The 16,874-nt window shown below is 43.5% G+C and overlaps 1 long non-coding RNA gene across 1 annotated transcript; it reads left to right on the top strand.

Annotated features, from left to right (window-relative positions):
• Nucleotides 1-1,953: 1,953 nt before the first annotated feature.
• Nucleotides 1,954-16,478, top strand: LOC138120016 (uncharacterized). The gene is made up of 5 exons (XR_011155703.1): nucleotides 1,954-3,159; nucleotides 4,288-4,358; nucleotides 6,565-7,693; nucleotides 8,020-8,143; nucleotides 14,376-16,478. It is a non-coding gene; the product is annotated as an uncharacterized lncRNA (long non-coding RNA).
• The last annotated feature ends 396 nt before the right edge of the window (nucleotides 16,479-16,874 follow it).

Genomic DNA, 16,874 nt, shown 5'->3' on the forward strand with positions numbered 1-16,874 from the left:
TTGTCCAGGTTTACATGGTTTTTGGGGATCCACTACTCTGGAAGAAGGAGTATGGCCTTGTTTCAGTGGGACAGTGGCTGATGTTGGCCACTCTCTATCACAAGGAGGTCTACAGTGACATTATATTTTTAATTCTTTGGTAACTGCAAAGAAATCTGCAGGTGACAAAGAAGGAATAGGAAGACAAGAACATTTGGAGCTGAAAGGGATGGTGAGAGGAAAGACTTTCAAAAGTAGAGAGGTAAAGGCAGAGAAATTATTCAAATCTGGAATAGCACAGGGCAGAGCAAAGGCTCCCTGTCAGTCATGGGATGCCTGGTGCAACACAGCTGCCTCGAGAAAATGTGGTGGGGAGTTGAAGGCAGTGAAAGGAAACACAGATAATACACAGGAAAACCCACCCTTGACAAGGATTTTAGTTATGAAAGTGCTTTATAGGGTAATAACTGCTCAGTAGCAGGCTTAAAATAAAAATAATGGGGTTTTTATAACAGTGATCATGTCATTGTTATTAAAGGGTTTAAATTAAGACCTTAAACTCCCCAGCAGAGAAGAAATTCTTTGGCCAATTCTGGAAATACGTTTTAATGCTTTTTTTAAAACATTTTTAATGCTTTCTGGCTACTTTACATTAGTTGGGCTTTGTAAGGGAAGGGGTTGTCAGTCCCTATGTGTACATTGTGAGTGACAGAGGGGTTTTATCTGGCCTAAAACTAGGCCTGGTTTCTGGGAAAAAAAGAAAAAGGAGATGCCAGCAGCCATAAGGAAAACATAGATAGTTTAAATCTGTGGAAACCATGCAAAAATGAGTTCACAGCTGAAAGCATTTGGGGTTTTTAAGAATTTTTTGTTGTTGTTATTTTTTTAGAAGGCAAGCACATGTTCACAGGGTTTGGGTGTTTTCTGTGAAAACTCACAGCTTTCTGAAGGGATGGAGGTGTGGGAAACCAAAAACAAAGAGATGCACTGGTAAATCTTGAGACATTTCTCAGTGACCTGTGTAAATGTTGTCTTATACAGCTTGATGACTACACTGGATGATTTTTGCTCCCAAAAAAGCTTAGGGAGGTAATTTCCAAGTCCGATCAAATATCAGAACTTATTCTTTGGTCTTGAATAACCTCTTACAAGGGCAACAGAGTTGTTTGCAAGCCACCACAGTGACTGGAAATTTGGAGGGTAAAGCTGAGCAAGATGAACACACTGTCTGTTTCCATGTAAATTTAAAGATTTATTATTTCTGTGCTTCATTACCTCTATTTAGTGTTTCTGTGCTTGTTCCTGCCCAGTGCTGCAACGCTGAGAGGTTCTCCTGTCTACAGATGTCAGGAGTTACTTGAAATACTGGGATATTTGTGATGTTCATCTGTAAAGGGCTGGATTCCAGCACTCTCCCAGTACCTCAAGCAGTGTCATGGCTTTGCAGGTACTGCTGCTTCAGCAGATGTCAGGAAGTCATGTGCTTGGCAGGGCTCATATGGAGAATCCCAAAAGGGGCTGAGCACTCCATTTTATCGCCTTCCGGGAGTTTCAGGTCACCGAGGACCAGGCAAAACTGAGCCCTTTAGCAGATTTAATAACGATTTTTTTATTTTTCTTTTTGAATTATTGAGCCAAAAGAAGTAGCAACACATGTTCTGGCTCCAACATTTCCATTTCAATCCAGCTGAGCTTCTGATGATGTTGAGAGCTCTTTTGGACCTTGGAATTAAAAAGAGTATCCGAATAAAGCTTCCTTTTATTAGAGAAGAGAAGCATTCTTTTGAAAGGCTCTCAAATATCATCCTTGGCTGCCAGCACATTTTGGGAAAGACAGGTGAGAAGTGAAACACATTCCTTCCATTATGCCTTTTGCCACAGCGTCCAGCTTTATCATCTGGGCAATTACAAGTCTGAAAAAAGAGCTCAAATGCCATTGCACTGCTGACTTAAACAAAGAGAGGGGGATAAAAACCAAGTATTTTAAGCTGCACTTTGGTAGGACCAGAATAGTATTAAAGGAAAGCAGCAGATATTTTATCACTATTTGGGGCGTGAGTTTTTCTTAAATTACTCTTAACATGCCACAATTTCAGTACAAGAGGGTGAGAGGGAAGCAATTAATGGGTTGAAGGCTGTTTGAAGTGTAAATAGCTACTTTCAACTGGATTTTGCACATCAGAGAACCTATTTCCTCTAATTATTAAAAGCATGAGATGGGTACATGTGGAAAAACATGGCATTGGATCATGCTTCGGGAGGAGTCTGAGGGACATGTGAAATTCCATCACAGTGCTGAAGACTGAGGGAGCCTTTAAGAGCATTAGGATCACTCCTCCTACCCTAGCCGACATTTTGGGGTGGGTTTTTTTACAGTTTGCAAGGTTTCACTGTCCCACATGGGTGTTTTCACAGACCAGCACGTGTTTCAGTGATGTCTTTTGTGGTTCTCGTGGTGTTGCTGGTGCTCAGTGCCCCAGCAGGGATTAACAGGCTCTTCAGGAGGGAGTTCCTGTAAGGGGAGAAGACCCCACGACTGTTCCATGCTGGATGAACAATGCTTACATTGCATGCCAGCTGTTCCTCAGGCTTTGCAAGGAGCTTAGACCCATCTTAAACCCCACTTAAGCCCTTCTTTGATTTTTTTTGCCTGCATCTCCAGCTAATGAAAACTGACAGTGACATCTCTGTGCAATAGCTGTGAGGAGCTGGTCACTTGATCTGAGAAATGCTAACACCTGTGTAAGGAGCTGCCTTTGTAAGGGTTTGTGGTAGAAATGTAATAACCTCAGGATGCTGAAGTTAAGAACTGGTGTTATTTCAGGGGTTTTTTTCAGCAGCCTTGTTGAAAAAATGCCCTCCTTCACTCTTACTTTTACTAGTCCTCCCTCCACTTAATTTTGCTGTTTTGCTTGTGTTACACAGACAATGAGTTCCTGCCTGCATTCTCCTTAATTACAACCTTGTAGCACCACAAATCTTGTCTCTTCGGAGAAAGTTTCTTCTCAAATGAAAAAGGAGTCTGTGGTGTGGAGTATCTGCAACTTTTATAGCCCTGCCCTTGAGAGCTGTCCCTGCATTGCTTGCAAAACCAAAGCCTTGAACTGGAGAACCTACTGACAATGAAGCCAGCAGAAGAAAAGTAGGATGGGTGATTACAGTTTGCTCAGCAAAATCCAGGTACTGAGTGGCAGTAGCCCATACTTTTCATTTTCAGGACAAATATTAAAAGTTTTTAAAGCTGTGGCTGTGCCCAGCCCATGCTGTCTTTTCACAATCTCTCCTCTCCCCTGTCCAAGAGTTGCAGATGGAACCAAAGGGGATGAGAGGCTTAGGGCAGGTTGGGGCTATTGGATTGTTTTCATTTGACTAGATTGGAGTTTTATCTATGTTTACACTTATTCAAAAAACACAATTACATGTATTTAGGGCTGTTTCTCAAATCAGAACTTTAAAAATATAATATTCTTTCAGCCTGTAAATATCTTTGTCTTCTTTAACCAAACTTTACCAAAGTTTCTGTGAATCATTTTCAAGGAGCAGACCTTGGGTCTGTAGGATTTCTCCTGATTGTTGACAGATATTCCTGGTACAGTGTAACAATATCTGCAAGAATTTTCAAACCTCCACCTCCTTATGTCTGTCAAAAAACAGCTTGTGCACCAGAGCCCCTTGGCACATGCAGACTCATAACAAGGCAGGGAGCTTGGATGCCTGACTTTCAGTCATGCCTGCATGTATAGCTGTGCTCATTCTGCCCATAAACAACACAGGGAAAACCTGGGAAAAAAACTGCCACAAAAGGGGGAAGAGCTGCCCTGACAGATTCAGTTTGAGAAGGAATAAGAACAAATGGCAGGTCTGTGTTTGTTGTACAGGAGTTATTCTTGCCATTGGAACAAAGAGTGACAAAAAGATGGGGGAGAGATAAGAGTGGCTGCTGGGTGCTTGGACGAGCTTGATGTTGACATTTTTCATTAACACATTGTTTGAATTTCTGTGGAATCACAGGATGGCTTGGATTGGAAGGGACCTTAAAGATCCTCCAGTTCCAACCCTGTGCCATGGGCAGGGACCCCTTCCACTATCCCAGGCTGCTCAGAGCTCCATCCAACCTGGCTTTAAACACTTCCAGGGATGGGGAATCCAAGAACTCTGGGCAGCCTGTGCCAGGGCCTCCCCACCCTCACAGTAAAAGAATTTCTTCCCTATATCCAATCTAAACCCACTCTCTTTCCGTCTGAAGCCATTCCCCCTCATCCTGTCACTCCCTTCCTTGTCAATTGTCTCTCTCCATCTTTCTTGTAGCTCCTTCAGGCACTGGAAGGCCACAAAGCCTCCCTTCTCCAGGCTGAACAATCCCACAGTGAAGCACACAGGTGTGTATACCTTGGATATGTAATACCTTGCTGGATGTGGCTATAAAAAGAAAATTAGCATGACATTTTCTGAAGGACATTCCCAGTTAACATTCCTTTAATTTTTTTTTTTTTTTTGATAGTCATATGGTTTAGTTTTATGAAGTCCTGTGAGGAACAGGGAGTTGGATTCTGTGATGGGTCCCTTCCAACTTGAGATATTCTATGAATTTATGATTCCATGCCAGGCTAGATACAAAGAGAGAGGTTTTTTTCACCAAAGCACAGCACAGCCACAGAGCTGGCTGCTGGGCAGATAGCAGAGCAAGAGGGGAAGTGCAGGTTCCACTGAATTCCCAATTACTTCTAGTACAGTTAACTGGAAGGAGAAAATTCTCCTGTGCATACCTGAAGTCTCAGCTTGACACAGGCAGCCCTGAACGAGAATGCTCTTGAAGAGGCTTTGCTGAGAGGAGTTTATGTGAGCTCCCAGTCGAGCTGAAAGCTGTTCCACCTGCTCCCTGGCAGAAAGGCAATGTGCATAATTAAAAGCAGACATTTCAAAGGCTATGAATACCCAGCAGGGTTTTGAATGCTGAGAGTAGTGAGGGGTTCTACCTCATCTACACACTATTTCCACCCTTTAAGGACTCTGGAGAAATTAACCAGCGATGTTTGGTTATTATTAATCCTTTTTTACAATGGAAAGAGCATCTCAAGAAACGTCTGGTGCCAAGAATCTGTTGTTTCAAGCAGCCTCAGACACTGCAAGCCCTCCCCAGTTAAAAGTTTCAGGGTTTAATTTATTCCAGAGTCTGGATCAGCACTGGTGGGAAGGTGAAAATCCTGTTTCAGTATTCACTTTAGTGGAAGTGAGACTCTGTTTTTCTTTCCAGGCTCAGAAGAGAAGCTGATTGCCACAGAATTAGCTCTTCCTAGGGAAAAGGGGTTTATTGGTACCAGAGGCAAATTTGCGCTCAAGGTTACCAATTCCAAATTACTTTTTCTTCTCAAAGCCATGTTATTAGATACTACAGATCTATGGTCATTTCATCCCAAATGTAATCTGGGCTTGCTCATAAATTATCTGCTTAGAAGAGCTGATAACATTGCTGTGTGAGGGAGTCTAACTTTTCTAATAGAATGAGGAGAAGCAATCAAACAGAAATGAAAATACAATTGCCTGCCCACTCTTAAGATTTCTGTGCTGGGATAACCAGTCAACAGGAATTATCCTTGGTTCAGAAATGGAAAAACATTAAAAAATAAAAGATATTCAAAGAAATCACATGCTGATGACATCCTTTATCCAACATCTAGTGACAGAGCTGTCTAAAATGTAAGAACCAATTAGTAAAAGTGTATTTTATGTTAATACAATTAATGAACACCAGACAAAGTTTTTCTTTAATTGTTTCTCCTTACAAGCCAGTCCTCAACAGCAACATGGACCGGATGATGACTTCACACATCTACAAGGCTCGGGTTTATGCCTCTAAATTAAATTGAACAATTTTTTTTAAGGTTTCTCCTCTCAGTTTAGAAAAATTATATAAAATATGTTTTCCCCATATGAGAGAAATTAATATAGAATCTCCCATTAGGTCATTTCAGCATAAATAATATTTTACTCTCTTGACTCTTTTGTCTGAAAACAATACTATCTTTTTCTCAGAAGGTCTGATTCTGAAATGTATAGACCGTGTAATAAAATATATTGATTTTAAACGGTTATTAATGGGAATATATGTATTGCCATGTGAATAGAGCTGTAGGATCAGGCCAGAACCATGCAAGTCACCACAGAAGGATGGATTATAGGATTGGAGAGGGATAACTGCATGAACCTGCAAACCCCATTGTATTCTTGATTGCATTTTGAATTTCCTTTTGTATTAAAAGTTTACAAGTTATAGACACCCTATGAGAATTGCCAGACTGTGCTTTAATAAACAGATATACTGCTTGAGCAACCCTTCTACACAGGCATAAACCCAATTCATTTCCTCTAGGGTCTGATTTCAGCTGGAATCTGTCAGGGCAAGGAACAAGACAACCGGGACAGGAGCAATGAAACAGAGCTGAGCTACTCATGAATAAATAGGAGTATACACGCAGTAATTGTGGATTAAGTGGGTGGCATACTAGAACTGGGCTTCTCTTCTTCATCCTTTTTCTCTCCACCATCCTGTGACACTCCCTAATAAAGCCATGTTTGTCTCCATAGTGCCAGTTTGGAAATCACACATGTCTGAATACTGCCCAAAGAGCAGCCCAGCTTTAAAACCTGCAGTGATTCACAGAATCACAGAACACTGGAGATCATCCCCCAACTCCCCTGCTAAAGGAGGTTCACCCAGAGCACGTTACGCAGGATCCAGGCAGCTTTGGAATATCCCCAGAGGAGCAGACTCCAATCTCTCTGGGCAGCCTGTTCCAAGTGCTCTGTCACCCTCACTGTAAGGAAGATTTTCCTCCTATTTTCCTCCTAAAAAACTTTCTGTGTTTCAGGATGTGCCACTGGAAAGAGTCTGATCTCTTGATTGTCTCCTCTCGAGGCTGAACAGCCCCAGCTCCCTCAGCCTTTCCTCCTAAGGGAGATGCTCCAGGCCCTTCATTATCGCCACTGACCTCAGCTGGACCTGCCCCAGTAATTCCTTGTCTTTCTTGAACCAGGGAGCCAGAACTGGACAGTTCGCAGAGAAGTGGGGATAATTGTCTCCGTCAGCCTGCTGGCCACACCCTTCCCCCTGCAGCCCAGGATCCCACTGGTACATGGTTCAATTGCTCATTTCCCACTCAGCTATTAGGGAGCTAGATTGGTTACAGAGCTCCCTGAATCAGGATAAATTCTCCTCTCTCCATAACTCTTATCTCACTCCAAAGGAGAGAGGCATTTTCTGTAGCTGCACAAGTGGGGAGAGCACTGATGTTTCTTTCATGAAGTACTTTAAGTGCTGGGACTTATTGCAAGAGCACTCTTTGGCTTTAGATGTGTGAATAACAGGGTTCATTTTCTGTAAATAGCAGGCAGAAATAGGTGGTTGGCTAAGAGGAGTGTTCCTGAGTTTTATGGGATCAATAAAAGTTGTTGTTGTTGTTGTACAGAGCACTTGGCTTTCTCCAGTGGTCTCTCACAACAGCTTTAATCAGGTTCATCCCTGCACCATTGAGGGCGAGGATGCACCATGAGTTTGTTTGGCAGCTGTTCCACAGAATCCAGTCAAAATCCAGGCTTCCCACTGGAGTGAACAGGGCTTATGGATGCACTTGAGTGCTTTGCTGAAGCAGGGCCAGCCTGGGTGAAAACATCTCACCTAGGAGCCAGTCTCACCTTCTTTGGAGACATTTTCAAGGTATGAGATTTTTATTTTCCTTTCAAATGTTGGGGGGGCGGGGGGAGGTTGTAGGTTTGGTTGGTTTGGGTTGGATTTTGGTTTGGTTTTTTTTTTCAATCGGGAATAATCTCTCCAGAATGAATATGTATGATATCCTCTTGTATATGAAAAACTGCATAAATAAGAACAGATGCTTCCAGTGCAGAGGCCTGAGAAAGGCATTTCTTTTGAAAACAGCAGTCAGAGGCTCTTCATAACTCTCCCCTTTTTGGCTGATGATATGCTTGAGCACTGAGACCTGGGCTGGGAAGCCCCAGTAACCAATTCCTTCCTCTATAAAACAGACGCCGAAGAGGAATTTGATCCAGATTTCTCCTGCACATTCCACCACACACCTTGGGTCTGAGCTCCAAACCACCGAGGGCAGCTGGCTGACTCCACTGCAGTTCAGAGAATATCCTACCTGGGGTAAGCTTGGAGAGTGTCACAGAGGCATTCCTGGTTTTGCTAAGGATGTGGGCTGGTCCCATTAATCAAGGTCTTAGACAATCAGGGCTGCATTTAAACTAAAAATGTAGAGGAAAAATAGGAAAGAAGATCAGAATAAATAGTGGGCCCACGGGCATTCAGATCCCATTATTCACATCACCAAAATAGAAAGCAGAGCCTAGAAGGAAGCAAGATTTAGTGCTGGCTTCCTTCTAAAAAAGCTGGGAGTAATACCTTTTTATCCTATTTCTTTAAAGAAAAACTAAAATGAGGGAAGAGGAGAAAAGAATCCTTGCAAAAAGAGGTCCCTTTTGCTCATGGCCTCTCAGGCAGCCTGCACAGTGAGTGCTTCCCTCACTCCTTCCTCCTGTACCTCCATTTCCCTGGTTGCTTGTGGTTCAAAGACTGCTGCACCCTGTGAATCTTTCAACAGAGGAGATTGAATTTTTCCATCATTTGGGAACCTGGATACAAATCCACACCTCCAGCAAAACAAACAAAACCCTCACAGTGCTCATTTTGCAGTGTCAGCCTCGATAAAACACCCTTTGGAGACGTTTTACTCATCCATTTCCCCTGAACAAAAGCAGCAGAATGAAGTTGGGGACAGGCTGCTCATACACCCATGCCATTTTAATTGGTTGGAGTTGATGGGTAGCAACATTTACTGCAGTATAAAATAAAGCCTAGCTCAAGACTGATTGTAGCAAATTACCCTCCCTTCCACCAAAAGTAAAACTTACGTTTTGATGTATGAGAAAATTCTTTTTAGTTGTAAATGACCATTTAAATGACCTCATTCAGCTGGGTAAAAACTGTTTGAGTGGAAACCCTGGCTTAGGTGAGTCAGTAAATGTTTGTACAACTAACAGCAGTACAGGAAAAATTAGGCAAGTTTGCTTTTGTTTAGGCAAACAGAATGAGAAAAATAAAATTGTGTCATGTAGGATGAATGGTTAGTGAAATCTCACTTCTTGAAGCACTGTTATTAGGTGAGGCTGTGGATCTGTCAGCACTGTCCTAATATCAAATACATGAAAGAGAACCTTTTCAGTGTCATAGCAATAATATTAAGAGGTTCAAGATGCTTTCAGACATGTCATTTCATCTGTAAGGAAACTGTTCTTGAATGGCTTGGGCACCAAAGTGCTCTTTTGTTCCAAGATTTCAGAACAAATTGAGGTGGAGATGCAGCAGAAGATAAAATGTGATAGCTGAGATCTTCCAGGACAACAAAAAAGACTTTCCTTTTCACAGATTTTCCACAGTTGTCTCTCATTTGTAATGGTAAATCCACATTGCTGGGATTTTCCAAAGCATGCAATTTCAGGGGATTACTAAACCTATTCCTAAATTATTTGGGGGTTTTACAAAACTCCACAGCCATTTGTCAGTGACTTTCAACGGCATTTAGGATTTCCAGGACAGCCTCAGGCACTTCTCTGGAATGCAACTGTGGGAACCTGTGGGGATGGTTCTGCTGCCATTTCCCAAGACTTGCAGGTCATTTGTAGGTGCTCCAGCTCCAGCTCCCTGCAAGTTTGGATGCTTAAGGCAGTTGGATAAGGATCTGCCATGTCCAACTCATCCCGAATAAGCCCAAAAACCAAACCAAAAGAACAGAAAACCTGATTTTTATGTACATGAGAGGCACTGAACATTTCAAGACCAGTCTGCTGTGTGACTTCAGCTTGCTGTCTGGATTCCAGAAAACCTCTCATCAAGAGTTTCAGTCTTTTAAATTTATCTAAGCAGCAATTGACTTCTTCGGGTACCAAATCTGTATTTATTTTTAACTGAGGGACTTTTATTGCTGTCATGCTAAAAAGCAAGAAAAAGTTCCAGCCCTTAAAAAAAACCCCCACGAAATCACTAGGGTAGACATTAAGCTGAAGGCAATTTATTTATTTTGTGAAGTTAACAAAACTTAATGTGGGGCTTTCCAACAATCAGCAGGTTCCATCTCATTCTTGCTCCTGGAGGCAGAAAAGCTGGAAAGGGCAGGTAACAAGCACACTCAACATCACAAAGATCTCCCAGCATTTTAGCAAAGATTTTGCAAAACTATTTCCCATCTTTTCAGGAGCTTTTCGGCCTTTAGTGAAGGGAGTCAGAGACAAACCAGAAAGCAAAGCAAATACAGGTTGAACATTCACAGTCACTAAATACTGCTAACAATCATTAAGCACTGCTGCCTGAGTCAGTAAAATACCAGTTGTCTCAGATTAAAACACTGCCTAACAGCCTTTGGGACAGCATTCTTTAACAGAAGAGAGGTTTCATTCTTTCTAAATTCATTTTTGAGTGTTTTTTGCAAAGGTACAGGCATTATCAACCTGTTGTGAAAGACACAGTCAACCAGGGGTCTGATTTTCAGAAAAAAAGCCAAGCAGAGAGGTTGTCCTGCACAGGGCTTTAAATCCAACAACATTTTCATAACCATTCAGCAAACCTCTCATGGAAAGACTTCCCACTACCACCTTCCTCCTACTCCCATCAAAGTGTTGTGAAAAAAAAGCTGGTAAATGATGACTTTAAATCCTGTTTCAGCAAAGAAAGTAGGCTGCCAACAACAAGGAGCTTTACCTAAAGTATGTTTCTGAGTCTCAAACAAAACAAAGCCTATCTTATCTCCACATCAATTTACATGCTGTAATCTGGAGTGGTTTCACATTTCATTTCGTTTGAAGAAGTACAAAAAAAACCATTTTGCAGGAATTTCCCTTATTTTAAAATGACCTAATTAGTCCCCAAGTTTGCATAGATTTCAAACTAAAATTCAGGTGCAGCGAGGCAGGGCCGTTCCTTGCTTTGTTTGCCCATCTGTTTCTCTGCACTTGGAGCACAGGGGAAACGTGGCAGAACTGTTTAATGCAAATGGTGCTGAGAATATGGAACAAGTTACCAGAGTCGGGAGTCAGTGCAGAGCATACATGTGTTCAAATTACCGGAGATTTGTTCCTCTGGTAGGGAGGATTGAGGGATGAAAATGCAAAACCGTGGGATTCAGCTAAACTAAACAAAGGAATCCATGCTACGTTTTGGGCCAGATGCCTTTTTCCTGAAAAGATTTTGCTTCCAAAAGTTTCCAGGTGCAAACTTGTTGTCTGCTGAGACCGAGAGCCAAGAGCCCTTGGTACTGCTTTGGGTGTGACACGTGACTGCAGGCAGGGGGTTCTGCCTGGTTTTCTTCTGATTCAAGTTATTCTTTTATCTGCAAAGTACATGCACTAGGAAAGGAGTCCTACAGGCTTTGGCTGAGGGCTGGATTTTGGCCAGGCCTGAGAGGGTGCAAAGCAAGGCAGAGAAGGCTGGTGGAGGCTGTTAAAAACCTGCTTCGTGTTCAACAGGGTCCAAAGAGGCTCCCTGAAACCAGCTGTAGGCTCTGTAGAAAATTCTGCTGGGCCAGAGCAATGGTTATGGCATAACAGAAAGCAGAAAAACACCTCCTCCCCCGAGTGCTTTTATTCTGAGGCAAAATTCCTCTTGACATCCACAGAGGCAACAAAACCCCAGATCACCTGAGGACTGAGCTTTACCTACAAGGCATCATCTCAAAGCAGATGATTGCAAGGGCTTTGATATTAGCTCAAACACAGAACTGAGCTAACATGTCTGCAGGACTTCTAAATGAGAGCTGGCTCATGTCCAGGCAGTTCCAAGCACGAGCAGAGGAGCCTCAGGTCTGTCTGAAATGTCCTCTAGATGGATTCTCAGATAGGATGCTCTGAAGTGTTGCCTCTTGTGGTTGCAGTTGCCATGTGGGTGGCTGGGCTCTCTGAATCACACCTTGTAAAAACAGCACCTTGACAGTCCCATGAACAATACAGAGAGTTCTGGGTTCAGTATGAAAACCTTTCTTTTCGGAATTCCTCAGATCTGAGCGGTGGTTTGAAGGGAAAAAAAGAATCTGATTCAGAGCTTGAAAGGAATTCATGTATTTCCCACAACATTTACTACTGGGAAACATTACTAACTTTTACTCTAAGAGGCATTGACCAATAACTCTCCCAGTGTTTTCCTGGTAGCACAGCAAAGTGCAAGTAAAGAGGCTGGAGAAAAAGAGTGTTTCGCTTGCCAACATTAAAAACTAAAATAAAATCCCCCCCATTACATGCACACAGAGTGCCCTCAAATCTGCAGAAAGAGCCTGAAACTCAAACTAAAGGCATTGCTAAAATCCACCAGGCCATGTGAACGCAGGGCACTCACACCACAACATAATGAAAACCATCAGAGCTCCAACTTCATGTGGCTTTCATGGACCCACAGCATCTGCCGGCTTTGTTTTGGAATTCTGCCTCTGCCCCACGCGAGTCACTGTGTCAAGAGAAGTATGTGAGGGAGTCCTCTGGGCCTGCAGAGCAGGAACAGCAGGAACATCACAGCTGAACCATTCCAGGTGCTTGTTAAAACAGGGTTAGGCAAATGAGGGAGGAGAGAGGGCCACAGGGGTTACACTGCAGACAGCAGACAGTCTGATGGGCCTTGCATGTCGTGCAGTCATTCATTTCCATATGTGCATGAAGGCTGCATTCTTGCAGCATTCCTTGACTATTTAGAATGGGGACTACTCCATATCCCTGTAAAAGAACACACAGGTCAAAAAAACCACCAAAACCAAAACAAAACCAGTAACATACTGTGCCTCAGTCAGTGTTTGCTTCCAAGGACAAGTACAGCTTGTGCACAGTGATGTGCAGTGAGGCTTTTTGTCAAGGACTTGCAGATTTTCCTCAGCCACCAAATGTTTTCTCCTTGTGCTGGTTCCAGCTGGGGTAGTTAATTTTCTTCCCAGTGGCTGGTGTGGGGCTGAGTTTTGGGGTTGTGCTGAGCACAGGGTTGATAATACAGATATGTTTTTGTTATTGCTGAGCAGGGCTCACACAGAGCCAAGGCCTTTCCTGCTTTCCGTGCTTCTGGGGAGGAAATTGGGGGTGCAAGGGGACACAGCCAGGACAGGTGACCCCAACTGACCAAAGGGATATCCCAGACCCCGTGACATCCTGCTCAGGATATAAAGTAGGGGGAAGAAGGAGGAAGAGGGGACATTTGGAGTGATGGGGTTTGTCTTCCCAAGTCACCATTACATGTGATGGGGATCCCTGCTCTCCTGGGGATGCTGAGCACCTGCCCATGGGAAAAAGTCAATTAATTCCTTGTTTTGCTTTGCTTGTGTGTGGGTTTTCCTTTCCCCATTGAATTGTCTTAATCTCAACCCACGAGTTTTCCAGCTTTTACCCTTCCAGTTCTCTCCCTGATCCCGCTGATGGGGGAGTGAGAAAGCAAGACTGTTATAATGCTCTTCCCTACAAAATTGGTCTGGCCTCATCTACACAAAACTGCAGACAGACTGTTCTAAGTAAGACAAAAAAACCCCTGCAATTAGAATTTACCAAAATGAGCTCTTCAGAAGATGCAAGCAGGAAAGGACAAGGGGTGTTTATGTCTCTGTGAAGTGCAGGAGGGAGGTGCTGCCCGAGCCCTATAAGTAGAAACGTGTCCAAGCAGCCAAAACAGGGCTGAAGTGAGGTCATGTCTTTGTCAGTGGCACTCAGGAAGCCTGACTTCACTCTGAGGGACCCCAACAGCCACGTCCTACACAGCAGCCCTGGGCCTGGAAGGCAAACGCCGCAGCACGCAGGGGATAGGGAGGAAGTGACTGTACAACCAAGAGCTGTTATTCATCCTCATTACACTGTGGTTGCTCAATGTTGTGCATGTGGATTTGCTGAGGCATAGAAAACAGCAAACAGTGACTGGACTGGAAATTGAGAGACCTCAACGTGTGATGGTAAAGAGACAGTATCAAGCAAGACTTTCCTGCTCTATACCAAAATACACAGTTCTTAGCACTACACAGTTTAATAATTTTATCAGCGGCCTGAAAATAGAGAATCATGGAGTCATAAAATGACCTTGGTTGGAAGGGATCTTAAAGATCATCTGTTCCAACCCCACTGTTGTGGATAGGGACATCTTTCACTATCCCAGGTTGCTCAGAGCTTCATCCAACCTGGCCTTGGACACTTCCAGGGATGGGGCAGCCACAGCTTCTCTGAGCAACCTGTGCCAGGGCCTCCCCACCCTCACAGGCAAGAATTTCTTCCTGATATTCGCTCTAAACCTACTCTCTGTCAGTTTGAAGCCATTCCCCCTTATCCTGTCACTCCAGGCCCTTGTAAAGAGTCTCTCTCCATCTTTCTTCTAGGTTCCCTTCAGGTCCTGGAAGGCCACACTGAGGTCACTCCAAAGCTTCTCTTCTCCAGGCTGAACAATCCCAACTCTCCCAGCCTTTCCTCCCAGCAGAGCTGCTCCAGCCCTCTGATCATCTTGGTAATGAGTTCCTGGTGTGGTTTCTGCCCAACAGAGTTATGGAAGTCAAGTTGCAGCATAGCTTTGTCCAGCAGCAATACCCACACCTTGGAGATATTTTTGATTAGCTGAAGGAGGCCAAGACATGGACTGAAATATTGAAGAATTGTTCTTTGCATACACACAAGGTCCTTACTGTGCTTAAGCCTCGCAAGGGGAGGGCCAGAGTAACAAGCTATTATCTATAATTGACTAACTAGGAAAAAGAAGTAGCAGACTCTTCAGACTGGCAGGAAAATGTTTAATAAGGTGTGATGTCTGGGCACTGCAGCTAAAGGGATCCAGATTAGGAGTTAGATGCCACTTTTTAAGGTTAATAAGCATTGGAACACCTTTACAAAAGCTCTCATTTCTTCTCTGAAAATACCAAATTTTAATGAGTCAAATGGGTCAAGCTGAGTGTTTGGGGTGTGAACACACGGCAAAAACAGAGTGCCAGCACTCATCTGCCTCACACAACAGCAGCTGGCACCTTGTGGGGCACCAGGTGCCTGTCCTGAATGGAGTTCCAGCATGGAAAGGGGAGGTTTTTGTTGGGAAAGGTCATGTGTGGGACATTGCTTGGTTATGTTTTCTCTTAAAACATGTCACCATATGGTTTCTGTGTTTGGAAGTGGTGAGCTCCTGCTCTGAGCAGAGGAGAATGGTTCTGCTACACCAGGGATGGGTGAGTTTTTATGAAGCATGGAAAGTCGTGCTGTTCACTGGCAAGGGCTTGAGTACACACATTTGTCAGTTCATACTGGAGCACATAAACCCCAGTAAACATCAGGAAGGAAATAAGGTTGCCTGGTGTGGTTATGATCTAGACTATGACATGAACATTTCAAAATGTTCCAAGGGGAGAAAAAAAATCTGAAAATATTGCAGGCAAGGCAGCAGAGAAGCAGAAGGGTTCTGAGAGAGAGTAGGTGACTTGGAAAACAGCCCTGAGGCTATGACGAAATCTCTGCAACTCAGACAACATGGGAGAGCAAAAGTTTGGGTTGGTTGGGAAGTTTCTTGCTCTGTTCCAATGCCCTGAAAGGTGGGCTAGGTGTTTTGATAATGCTTTGCAAATCCATTCCAGGCCACAAGAAATGTTATAGCATGATGTAGAGTGGAAGGGTGTTTTTGTCTAGGGGACCTGCTCTGGTTTTTCTCCTACTGAAGGTCAGGATAGAGGGATTTTGAAAGGACAGTTGTTCACATCAACTCAAGATCAAGCTGTTCTCTGCTCTGCCCATCTATTATATCTGTTAAACACTGCATTTATTTATTTATTTATTTATTTATTTATTTATTTACAAATTTCTTTGTATCATGGCTGCTGAAGATTTCCAAGAGTCATATGTGATGATATTCTGGGTGTCCAATAATTTCCTGTGGCCTGTTGCAGTATCAGGTAATAGAGCTCCCCCATCCCTTTCAAACACACGCCCTCCCGGAACAATGGTGAAAAAGGAGTCGTGATATTTATCAATTTCCACCATTTAGCTTCCTGAAATGAAAACCCTAATGACAGCCCATGCAGGCTGCATGGTCAGGAAAACCAGACAAAGTCTCCCATTGTACCGGTCTGGTTGTTACGGGAGAGGATCTGCCTGCTTTGGTGTAACAGGATGTACTGCATATTTTGTATTTTTGCCCAGTGCTCCAATCCCTGTGGGCTAAACCTTTTCAACAGCAGCAATAAAAGAAGAAAAAGACTGAGGCCCTTCTCTTATACCACTTTTATTTTCGGGGGATATTAAATACAAGGAGTTTCACTCTCAGTGGAAGTTGTCCAACTGACTCCAGGATACTGTGTAATCATTAGGAACTGGAAAAACTCAAACTGCCTGTCTGTAGTGGCTTGGATAAGACCTGCTGGGCGCCTTCCAGAAATGAATATTGCAGCTGTGATGAGACTTGTGTTTGGGCTCTTCTTTCGGGGTGAATCGCGCCCTTACACCCAAGGCCAGCCTGAGCCTAACGCATCATTTGAGACCCATTTCAGCCCTTAAAATAAGATTAAAATAGCATTTAAATGTTACACGGACCTCCCAGCCCTTCTGAGGGAAGTGAGTGCTCTGCAAGGTATGTGCTAAACATGAAAATGTATGTGCTGATCGTTAACATGTCTGTGCTAATCATTAAATTGAAGCTTTCCACTGCTAAAGACAGGAAAATATATCCCAAAAGCTGCATCCATGTCTTACAGATGCAACATCTCAGCCTGCACAGTGTCTAAAACCTTTAAAAAGGAAGGTTGCATAGGGCTCAGCTGACACGGCGGCCTGTTTGTGTCCTAATGTTTCTCAAAACTAGCAGGACTGGCTGCTCTAGGAAGGAATGCAGCTAGGTGGGAGATGTG

This window comes from Aphelocoma coerulescens, chromosome 1 (assembly GCF_041296385.1).
Source record: "Aphelocoma coerulescens isolate FSJ_1873_10779 chromosome 1, UR_Acoe_1.0, whole genome shotgun sequence".
Taxonomy (NCBI): Eukaryota; Metazoa; Chordata; class Aves; order Passeriformes; family Corvidae; genus Aphelocoma; species Aphelocoma coerulescens.